Source organism: Falco punctatus (assembly GCF_963210335.1).
Source record: "Falco punctatus genome assembly, chromosome: 5".
In the NCBI taxonomy this organism is placed as follows: domain Eukaryota; kingdom Metazoa; phylum Chordata; class Aves; order Falconiformes; family Falconidae; genus Falco; species Falco punctatus.
The window spans coordinates 24,146,780-24,158,806 of NC_137584.1; positions in this window are offsets into that span (position 1 = coordinate 24,146,780).

The following is a 12,027-nucleotide window of genomic DNA, read 5'->3' on the forward strand; positions in this document are numbered from 1 at the left end:
GCCTGTTGTTGTGCCTGTGGGTAATAAAAACAGTCTGAAGGTAACATTACTTGAAATCTGTAAAACACAGAAAAGGGTCAGTCTTGTTTATTTGATCATTGTCTATTTTTTTTGTTTGCTTAATAAAACATGGAATAATTAATATAACTGAGAAGAGAAAACTTTAAGCAGGATATATTTTTTTCCTATGATACTTCAAGAATATATACTTTAAAACACCAGTCATATTTCTGTTTGCATAACTAATGTATTTCTCCCTAAGTGGGATACTCCTGTACACAGAAGCACTTGGTATTTTAACCAAATTCTCGTATTTCTTCAGATAACAGGGAGCTAATTGCTGGTCACAACAACCTGTGCTTATTTTACGCCTTTGTTAGGTAATAATGATATTAATCTTTTCTTGAACAAAATTAATTCTTAAAGATCTCTGGTCTTCTGTTACCTTTAGTGTTTGCATGTGTATGCTTTTCTTTTGGTAGCTCCTTGGAAGATTTGAAACGATTAGAGCAGAGAATGAAAGTGCAACTAATATTTTGAAGTTACAGGAAATAAGTGTTAAGGTATATAATAGTGGAAAAAATATTTCAGTTGATACAGAATTTAGAAGATGGTAACAGAAAGGTTATTCCATCCCATATTTGGTCTATTCTCTGTTTCTATCCATTTTCACTGTGTACCAAAAACTTTATTCTGCTGTTTTGCCAGATAATTAATTTAGGGCAAGAACCTGCCTATGTGAAATAGGACTCAAGTGGGATTCAACTTTATACTGGAAAAGTCTTGTCAAGTTGCTGCCCAGCTCTGGTGCACTGTCAAGCAACCCAAGGGCCCTCAGCAGTCCACAGGCACGCTTCTGAGCATGTGGCCGAGCAGCCAGAGGATTTTCAGCAGAGATAGCAGTGCCTGTATAGCAGGGAAAGTAAGTTCCATGGGAAACACAGGAAATTCAGCAAGCACTTTTGCATTCATTAATTGAAGGAAAAGCCATTTCTGCATTATTTTGTGAGAACTCTTGGGACCAGTAGCCTGGGATTGTATGGTCCTAGGCATTATATAAACACAGAACAAAGATTTTCCTTGTCCTTACAAGATTAGTATAAAGTATTCCTCATCCTCATTTGGAAATAATTGAGTTAATTCTCTGAATCTGTAAGTAAATATTTAGTACTTAGGAAATATTTATATAGACAAAGATAAATTTATATTGGTTAGAAAAATAGGTTGTCATCTTTGGAAAGAAGGAACATCAATTTGAACAAATAGATGTAGTAGTTTTTCAGAAGTCAGTGTATCCTTTTAAAGGTCAATTTACTAACAGTAGTTCTTGACATAAAAAATAGTAACGTGTAATTTAAATTATGGTTATTAGAACAAAGTACTTAGTGCCTTGATGAGCTTGGATGAGGTAAATTGCTGGGATTTAATCCAGTAGAGTAAAAGATAGAGTGGAGGAAGCAGCCAGAAGGCTTGGCAGATGTTATCTTGGTGTGAGCTCTTAAGGAAATGATTATTTTTTGCAAAACAGGTAGGAAACTGGGGGAAGCTGCTACATCTGGATGGCTTGGGAGCAGATGTGGCCCCACAGCTTTTATCCTCATGACTTCAGAGAGAGGAGTGGCCCCTGTCCTTTTCATTGCAGACCCTGCCACCTGCATTTCTGTCACCTCAAGATGTGGGTGTTATGATGGGCTTTGCCTGATGCCAGGTCTGACAGTGATTGGAGGCAGAAGTAGCACAGCTTGTTCTATCTGCTTTGTGAGTTAAACTGCAGACTCGGGTATTTTAACCAATTGATGCTGCACTAATTTTCAGAGTCAAATTAGGCTGTTGTTGTTAATTAGGTGTTCTATGAGTTAATTAGGTGTTCTACAGTTTGGGGCTCACTTCTCTGTTCTATCTGGGTGGTTTGAAGCCTGGATCTGTTGTGTGTTTTCAACTTAAAAAATTACTTTAGGGCTTTTTGAGGCAATTTCCTTAAGAGGTTCTGTGTCTGGTGTCATGTCCTGCTGCAGCATCATGTATAGGTTGAAGGCAGTTTCTTACATGTATTTCTTCTTTCCAGTAAGAGTGAGTTGCCCACTGCAAAGCCATTTGATAGCTCTTCTTCAGACTTTTTGTAGATACTTTCCTGACCTTTCACAGTATGCATAGTCATTTTCATGCCAGACCAGTTTTCCTTGCCAAATTTGTAAGATCGCTGAACAGAGCTTTATAATGGGATCTGGCTGCAACCTGAACTACAGGATGGCTAATATTTCCATGTAATGATGGAGAACTGGGTTCTCTTGTGATTCAAATAATAATATTGGAACTGAGCAGGAATGTTTCCATATCATTAAACAATATTGAAAGGAGACAAAATGCTCTAAAAGAGAAGAGGAAAATGACAGCTATTCTTATTTTTCACTCCCTCTGTTTTCTTCTACTTATACTTTCTCCCTTTTTTTTCCTTTCTCATTCCTTCAGCTACCAACTTTTCCAATTTTTAATTAATAGTTAGTGGCATGGGTTTCAGAGAAAACATGAAAAGGAAGTTACAAGGCTGGGGTTTGTGCTGCACCAACTGAGAAACTGCAGGTCCTGTGGTTGCCACATATGGCTCCAGGTGAAAGTTATTGCTGCAAATAAACCTCCTGCAAAAGTGCAGGTTTGTCTCAAGACTGTACTGTTGGGTCACATCTGCCTATCTCTAATGTCCTGGATCAATCAGTTTAAGAGTTTATTCCCTGACAGCAGCCAGACAAACTAACCAGAGGTTAACATCACACTTTCTGACACCAATTTGAAAAAACAAATAACAAAAAATAGAGATTAGGCTAGCAGGTTTCTCAAAATACTTGTTGCTATATAATACATACTTCTGCGCATAACAGCTCCTACAAATATATGCTAAGTATATTTGTCAGGAAGTTTCAAAGCCTTTGCCAGAACCTTTTCTAAGCCAGAAGTATTGTACTGAAGTCTGGAATCCTTATAAAAAAAGAATATTCAAAGTCATAAAAATACCTTTTGCAAGAGAGAAAGTAGTGACGGCCAATCATGGGATCAGCGTTATTCAGGATAACTGCTGTATGGCAGACTGTCCTGCCTTCCCTGCAGTTCAGGCAGTTACTGCTGTCTGCTCTTCATTTCAGACCAGGGTAACTTTTACTTATCTCTTAGTTTTTTGTATCTGAAGAAATTAGAAGTTATTTTTATAAAAATAATTTACAATATAAATATTTAGGATTTAGACTTGTGCTGAACTCATATATTCTATTTTTCACACAGCAGTTAGGTATACTTCTGTCTTAAATGCAGATAATAATACCTATCCAGCTGAGTACAGAATTTTGAAATCCTTAGTTAAACAGTATTCATCAAATATGGTTTTATTTCATAAAAACAGATAAGCAGCAAAAAGCCTAAATTAAATTTTATCTTGTGGCTGTGCTTTCTCGAGGACTTCATTACATTGCAAGAATATGTTGGAAGTCATCTTCTTGGCTTGTTTTGCCAGCAGAATTGACTAACTCCAGACTGCGTATTGTCAGTAGACATACTGCAGCCTGGGAAAGAGGGAACATTGCACGGATATTTGGCTAAAAGAGAACCTAGACTGAGGTTTATGTCTTCCAAGATATTAATTACCAAAAAAGCAGACAAGGAGATGGGGATATGATTGTGTCTAAAATAAGAGAGAAATGCTGTGAGATCCTGAATAGGACTGTGCTGGGATAGTGCTATTAGTACCGATACCTTTCAGATCATTGCCTGACTTTGGCATCCCACAGGCTCTGCAGGCAGTCACAGGCCACCTTGTTGTCAGGACATGTGTCATATGCTTTTATCTGACGGCAGCATTATCATGTTCTGGGACAACTTTGAGACCTGAGGCTTATCACTGTGTATGTTTTCTAGATGATTGTTGAGAATTAGTTAAATGCTTTTGTGTGTGTTTTTGTGCTATGAACTAAACATATGTCCAACTAATGCTCAGGTCAAAACTTTACAACTGTCCATCTTGTGTATATAGAAACTACATTCCTGCTTGTCTTTAGCATGAGCTTCAAAGCATGCCAGGTCAAGCAGGGTGCTCATATAAGCCCATTGTTTTCCTATGTCTCTGAGCACATGCAGTATAACTGGACTGAGCATATTCACGTCAACATTCATGTTGAACCTCTCACAGACTACTTACCACCTTGCAATACTTACGAAATGTGACACTGCAACACGGCATGAGCAGAAAGTTGTTCCTCTAGCCCTGAACTGTGAAGTGCTGACTCACTTGTGTGAAGCACAGTTACGCATCATTTCCCCTCCTTTGTTGCAGAGTACCCTTATGATATCAAGACTTGCGAAAGGTTTTTTGCCCAGTCATCCATAAACTCACATTTTGATTTTGCTAGGGCTGTCTTTTTCCATTTCTGCATCTGCACGTTAAATGTTATGCTAATATAGAGTGGTACTTTGAGTTATATTAATTTTTCAATAGCTTTTTCTAGCCTTTTGTTCTATTCCTGCCCTTGTAATTCGTCATATGCGAGTAGCTTGCTGTCTGCTAGTAGGGATTGAGATTTCCAGTTCTCCATGACTCAAAATGTTTTGTCTTTTTCCCTTTTTTTTTTGATGTGTTCTGCTGACATTGATGACTAAAGCAGCTTTTGACAGAGAACTGCCCCCCTTATCTGCAGCAGCCTACATTTTTTTGCTCTTGCTATTTCTATGACAACTAGTTGTGTTTTTTTTAATTCCTTCCTAGGTTACCCTCTTTTAAAAATCCTTATGGATTGCTTTTCTTCATTTCTGAGCCCATAAATCATCCATCTCTAGGGCCATTATTGAAGAGTGGGAAGCAGATTTCATAACTCTGCCATTAAAGGTTGCAATGATGGGGGGTGGGGGATGAGGGGACAATTTGCCATTAACTGAATCATAAATTGGAATTACCAGTATCAGCCAGGTTGTCACTAGACTCAGTAAGACTCAGTAATCAGTGTCATAATCTTTATTGTTGCTGTTGCCTTTGTTTGGAGTTATTAATGTGTTGGTTTAATGTCCTGAACATTGTGATGCCAGCCAAGTTGCAGTCTGGAGATCTCAGCACTCTGACTTGACTTGAGGAATGGCCATAGATTTGCTACAGTGGCTGAGATTTATTGGAGACAAGCACACTTAGCCTAAAGGTTATCAGGACAGGAGTTAAGGGATATGTACTGGTGAAAAGGTGGTTGGCAAAACACAGTGATATCACTTACGCATATCGGTCATTGGCAAGGTTTTATCCTCTTTTGTTATATGCTAAAAACAGCACAACATGCCTATTACATAGCAGCTGTATCTTTGTTTTCTGTCTGTTCCTACATGTTCCCTTTCTAGCCCTATCTCATTCTGCACTTAGTACAATGTTCCTCTTCAACCATCACAACCAGTATGATCACACATCTGAGTCTTTGTGTTGTCAGTACTCTGGTGAGCCCTCCATTGGGCACCCACCAGAAGATATTTCCCTGTCAGGAGCAGGTCAAACAAGTGGTTCCATCAATGCTGGAACAAATAAAACCTCATTTCTTATTGATTTCTGTCTTGCATTCACCTTATAAACTTTCTGTTTCACACAATAAAGTATGAAATCACACTGTAACCTCTGCCTCACATGGGATTCTTATAGGGTCTCTCACTCATTTGCACAAAATCTGTAAGGAATTCTAACTTTATGCCAGTCACACAGTAACATAAAGTCAGGAATGAGTGGGAAGTAACATTTGTACATACATGTGTGTGGGGTGCTGGTGGAGATAGGGATATTCTGCATCCCTAAGAGGCTGTTCTGCAATTAATTTGAGTAGAGGAAAAAGAGGTCTTATGGACACCCTGAAATCCTTCCTGAAAAATTATTAGATCAGTATCGGTAACTGGAAGACACAGGTTTTGGTAGTAACTGAGCTGGGATATTTCAGGACTTGCGCATGTCATATGGAAATGGGTAGTCTGTAGTCAAAATTTAGATGCATCTAAGGAAATCAAAACAACAGTTGCTATCTAAAATAGGACAACTGTCATTATATTGCTTGCAAACGAAAGTCTCCTGAAGTGCCTACATGGCTTTGAAAATTATTTCCAGGGAATTCAGAAGTCAGCACAAAAATAAAGAGAGAAACCAACGGAAGAAAGAAGAGGGAATAAAATAACCTGAGATGAAAGCATCCATCCCCTTCTTGCAACTTTTGTCACAGGTGACTTATATTTCACAGAAAAGGCAGAAAACTCTTTATAGTGTTTTTCAAAATGTTCCAGGTGATTAGTGTTGTCTGTCATGACAGCTTTTCTTGCATTTCTTGAAATGTGAATAATCCTGAAAAATATCTGCATCAGAAGATGTATTCAGTTCTACCCAGAACTATACTTTGCCAGATGTTTGTATTCTTGATGTGGAAGAAAAAATAGGAACCCACTCCTTAGATACTTCTTTTAAGAGTGAAAATTAAACCTCCCATCACCTCTCAAAACTTCCCAAATTGTGAAGAACAAAAAGTGGAGGGAGAAAGTGCTCCAAAAAGTCCTTCTACGTCCACATTCCTGTAATTACTGTAGTAGTTTTGGCCTGGCTTGTTTCACACTCTACCAGAAGGAAGCTGTCTGTGTGAACTCTCTCTTCTTATTAGCACAATGATGAAGAGATTAACAGGTTATCTTCTTTTGCCTGAAGCTGCTAGCTAGTCAGTCTGGCTGATGTTCCCACTCTAATTTTTTCTTGCTTTATACCCTTGTTTCCTGTGTTTTTTACTTCTTTACTACATGACATTTACACAGATAAAAAGCAGCCAAAGGGAAAGAGAATTGAGTAAAAAATCCAATTCACTCAGTAGCCATAAATAATATACCTTCAAGAAGAAAATCATGGAATTGGCTGAGAAGTCCAGCATGCAAGAGACTGCTAAAAGATTTGTGAGTATCTTATCAAAATCAATAGTCAAAAAAGTTTTGTAAGAGTGTCATGTGATCATAAAGACAGAAAAATACAAATGAAAATAGAGACTTACTCAAAATGAGCTTTTTTCTATTACAGTTCACAGTATGATGACTTTGTCTTGCAAGACACCCAAATTTCCCCACTTTGCTCAGGAAGAAATGGCAAGTATTATTAGAATATCTGACAAATATAAAAATGACAAATCCCCGGTAATTGGTATATGTAGTGAGTTATAAATGTAAGAAATAAATAGATAAGGCAATCTAAACATAACAGGAACAATTTCCTGTAAGGTACTGTTGTGAAGACAATAGCAATGTGAAAGTAGAAACTTTATTAAAGTTGAAGTATATCTGGAATGAAAGAACTGCCTGTACCACTCTAGGTTGCCTAAGATTTAGACAAAAAAATGATGATTAAAAAATAATATTTAATAATTTTTAATTTCCATATTTTCAAAGATGGGGGAGTATACTCATGTATCAGAATGGCAAAAATGCTTTCCAGTCCATTGATTAAAAAGCTCATAAAAGAGCAATAATAGAAGAAATATTGAAGATCAGGACCCCCAGACAACTTTTCCCAGAAATCTTGTAAGATTCAGTAGATGCTCTTTTTAGACCTGAGGGTCATGGTGAACAAAAGTTGTAATATGAATCAACAGTGTGTCCTTGAATCTAAGAAGGCCAACAGCATCTTTGAGCAAACATGTAGTAAGCAGGTCCAAAGCAGCCATCCTTCTGCTCTGTTTAGCAATTGTGAAATCTGGAGTACTGTGTCTGGTTTTGGGTTTGCCAATATGCAAAAGGCATACTGAAGTGAGTTTGGTGAAAGGCCACCAAGATGTTTTTGTGGCTGGAGATGATGATGCACAAGGAAAGGCAGAAAAAAAAGTGTTTGTTTAGCCTTAACAAGGCTAAAGGGAGATCCAGTAGCTGCCTATAGCTATGTATTGGGAGGTTATAGATAGAGAAGGTGCAACTGGGCTACTTAGAGGTACACACAGAAGGATGGGAGGTTCAGCACAGGGAATTCCAGTGCAGTGTAAGGAAACATTACTACTATGAGGGGGGTCAAGCATTGTAAAGGGCTGCCCAGACAGCCTGTGGGTTGTCCAGACTTGGAGACAGGCGAAACTGAAAAAGGCCCAGAACAACCTGTTCTAACGAGGACTGCATTGGGCAAATGAGCATTGGAGGTCCCTTCCAACCAGTGTAATTCCATGATTCTATGATTAAATGATACTAATTTAAAATAAATATATTATCAGAGGTATTCTAGAATTATAGCAGAACACTCCAGTTGGGAATTAACCTGGGCTTCATGCAGTGTAGCCAGTCAGGTACTGGTTAGTTAGCCTGACAGCAATCCTAAGCAAAAAAGTAACAGCTGAAGCTGGAGGCAATAACAACCAGCAAATTCCATGAGTAGCAGAAACAATGCAAGACTTGAGGACCTGTGAGTCTCATCAGAGGGAGGGTCTGATGTCTAATAAAAGTAGGGCTCATGGGTGCATTAAAATGACCTTTTTTTTTTTTTTTTTTTAATAATTTCTTTTAACAGAAACATAAAACCTCTGAAATCTCTAGCACCCTGACAATTATGTTTTAAATTGCCAGTCAGCTCATGGATTCTTAGGTGAGACTGATCAACAAGCAAGTCAATACATAGATAGTGTCTTACTTTTTTAGGAAACCAGGCTGAAGATGAATGGATGAAAATATAATTAAGACCAGACAACGTAATGCTACAGAAAAGAAGCTTTGTCAAAGAAACTTAATTTCATCCATATCATTAGAAATGGGATTCATAAAACTAAAAACAAAGAATGAATATACTTAAATACTTTATTATACCCTGACTACAAAAAATATGCAATATGAAGCATCAGTAAAGAGAATTTTTAAAGGGATTAAGAACTGCCTTGTTGAATAGAACTGAAAAATGAGATGTCAGTGGGGAATCATAGCTGCATAGAAGCTCAACTAGTGGGGTTCCTTAATATCAAATCATTTCAGTCAGTGACTAAAGGTGAATATAAAATCACTGATAGCAAAGTAAAGCAATTCAAACGAAAACAGGGCAGGCATTTTCACCATCGGAAATGTGACAAACTGGAACAAACTGCTAAGGGAAGCAACAATGTTTTAACGCCATGATGTCTTCAAATCAAAGTGCCTCTGCTAGGGTACTTTTGTGTTAAGGCTGTTGACTTAGTTCAGCTAGAGTGACTGAGTGGTATTCTGTAGTCTTTTCTCTCCAAGAAATCAGATGATTTAATGATCCTTTCTGTGCTTAAAATTCTAGTCTTTGAAAACAGTTAGAAAAAAGCATTGATGAGCTTGGAAAAATACAAAACTGCAAGAGAAAAAAAAAAAGATTAGGGGGGGGGAAAAGACAGGTGATTAAACCCAAGACTGTTGCCTCATTTTGCACTAGTAAAACAAATATTCTTAAAATGCATCTGCAGCTAGAACTGGACCTCTCCAAACCTGGGAAATGAAAGGAACCCTAATTAGTAAAGAAATTATTGATGCTTTGTAGTGTGGTTGCAAAAGCAACCCACAAAACAAACAGATTTGCAGATTTTCCTGAAGACTTGCTTATACTGTCTTCTTTGTTTGAAACTTTTCTGTTTGGACTGAGATAGAGTTCTGGGGCATCTTGCCTGACCTCCAGCTGCTGGTCCAGAAGTTGACGGTTTGTCTACAGGCCTTGTGCCTGTCCTATATCCCTGTTATATTCCTGAGGAAGTCTTTCATATTCTAAGGTAATTTAGCTGCTCTGAGGCATGGACTTGATGACTACATGGCACCCCTATAGGCATGAGGTATCTACGCCTACAAACACTGGTGGGCTTACAGAGTGGTTTAGCTCTCCTAAATTAGACACTGGCTAAAAGCTGATTCAATCCATAGGGCACATGGAACAGAAGCCCAGATCAGTTTGATATATATAGGTAGCAACTGCCAGTTGAGGTGCTTTAGGGTATATACTGCCTGGTGTGCAAGTCCTGAGCCAAAAGGTATCCCCACAGGGCCCAATCTCATTACGTCTGCCGGCTCTATGAAGATATCCTGAATAATTTTAGTTTGTTAGATGACATGAAGCACCAACTAAATCAAGCTTTAAGTCTTCACTGACCAAGGTGTCTTAGTCTCAGACTGACTCCCAACCCGTACTTCTAGTATGATTTAGAAGAACTTAACAGTAGCCAGTGGTGAACAAGACAGAAATGGACAGGAAGCTTGACGAAATGCAGTGGAAAACTCAATCTTATTCTTAGATTCAGCTTTTAAAGACCGAACATTCAGGCAGCCAAGAAATCCCATCACAGTGTCATTTATTATATACTAATGTTATACAATAATTCAGAATTTCAGTAGGTTTCTGACAAAGATTTCAAACACTTCTGGTAGCAAACAAAGTTTTAAAGGTGCATTTCATACTAGAATGACTGTAAAAATGGCAGTGTGTAGCTGATGACTATCTTATCATACAGAATCACAGAATGATCAGGGTCAGAAGGGACCTCTGGAGATCATCTAGTTCAACCTCCTGCTAAATCAGGTTCACCTACAGCAGGTTGCACAGAATTGTGTCCAGGAGATTTTGAATGTCTCCAGAGAAGAAGACTCCACAGCCTCTCTGGGCAGCCTGTGCCAGGGCTCTGGCACCCTCAAAGGAAAGAAGTTCTTCCTCATATTCAGGTGGAACTCCCTGTGTTGCAGTTTGTGTCCATTTCCCCTTGTCCTGTCACTGGGCACCGCTGAAAAGAGCCCGGCCCCATCCTCTTGGCACTCGCCCTTAAGGTACCTGTAGGCATTGGTAAGATCCCCTCTCAGTCTTCTCCAGGCTAAACAGGCCCAGCTCTCTCAGCCTTCCCTCACAAGGGAGATGCTCCAGTCCCCTCATGATGTTCATAGCCCTCCGCTGGGCCCTCTCCAGTAGTTCCCTGTCTCTCTTGAACTGGGAAGCCCAGCACTGGACACATTCAGTCTTCAGCCCCTCCTCTTCCACCCCAATACACCCCCTGCCTTCCTTACAAGAAATTCTGAAAAACTCAAGCAATGACGAACAGACATAATTTTTTGGTTTGTGTAATAGGGATTCCAAACAGAAAAGTGTACTGAAACCTCTGCATACAGATTACACGCTTATTGCTCCTCTGTGCACACTTATGACCATTAGTAGCTTCACATTCTTGTACCTGCATTATTTTTGGAAACCATTGTGTTGACAGTTTAAAGAACTTTCTCACTAAATCATGCTTGTTTTCTTCATTGTAGTAATAATTGTAGGTCTTGTTAAGCTATGCCCAACTGTTTTACTTCTTATTCATTGGTAGGAATCCTACCTTTTCTGCTTTGAAAAAACAATACAATATCCTAAACATGTATTTAACCTTGTATGATGATTTTTTACTTATTAAAAGCTGTGTTTCTACCTAGACTGATAATTGTATATGCGATGTTTGGTAACTTGTCTCTCCTGTATGCTTAGTCTTTCAATAAACATAGTCCCTCTTATGTCCAAATGCCCCCGAGCACCAACCTTATTTGAGGATTGTGGCTGTCAGTCTGCCCATCAAACTGGGGCTATGTTACTGAAGTCTGAAAACACACACTCTGCATGGACAGAGTGGCAGAGCTTCTCCTACCCCTATGGAAATTGGTGTCTCCTGTTGCTTTTTAGTTTTCTGTCTCTGCCTTTGCTTTAGCTGTTTCCTTTTACCTTCTCTCACTATCAGATCCTGTATGCTAGCAGCATATGTACCTGTTTTCTCTCTCTCCTGAGCCTTGCACTGACTTGTCAAATTATGCTGTAGACCAGATGTCAGCTACATATTTTTTTTTGCAAGAATGATCCCCATCTGAAGCATGTACTTCTGTAAACCTCATCAGAAATCTTGGCTTTTTACTGTACACTTCTTTAAACACTGATGTTTTTCTTTAGGAGTCTAGAACAGGCTCTCTGTAAGCAGTTTCCTATATGTGCTAGTGAAAATGGTTGTAAGCAAAAAATGGCTGTAAACAAAAATCATTGTCAAGATAATATTTTTAGGTGTT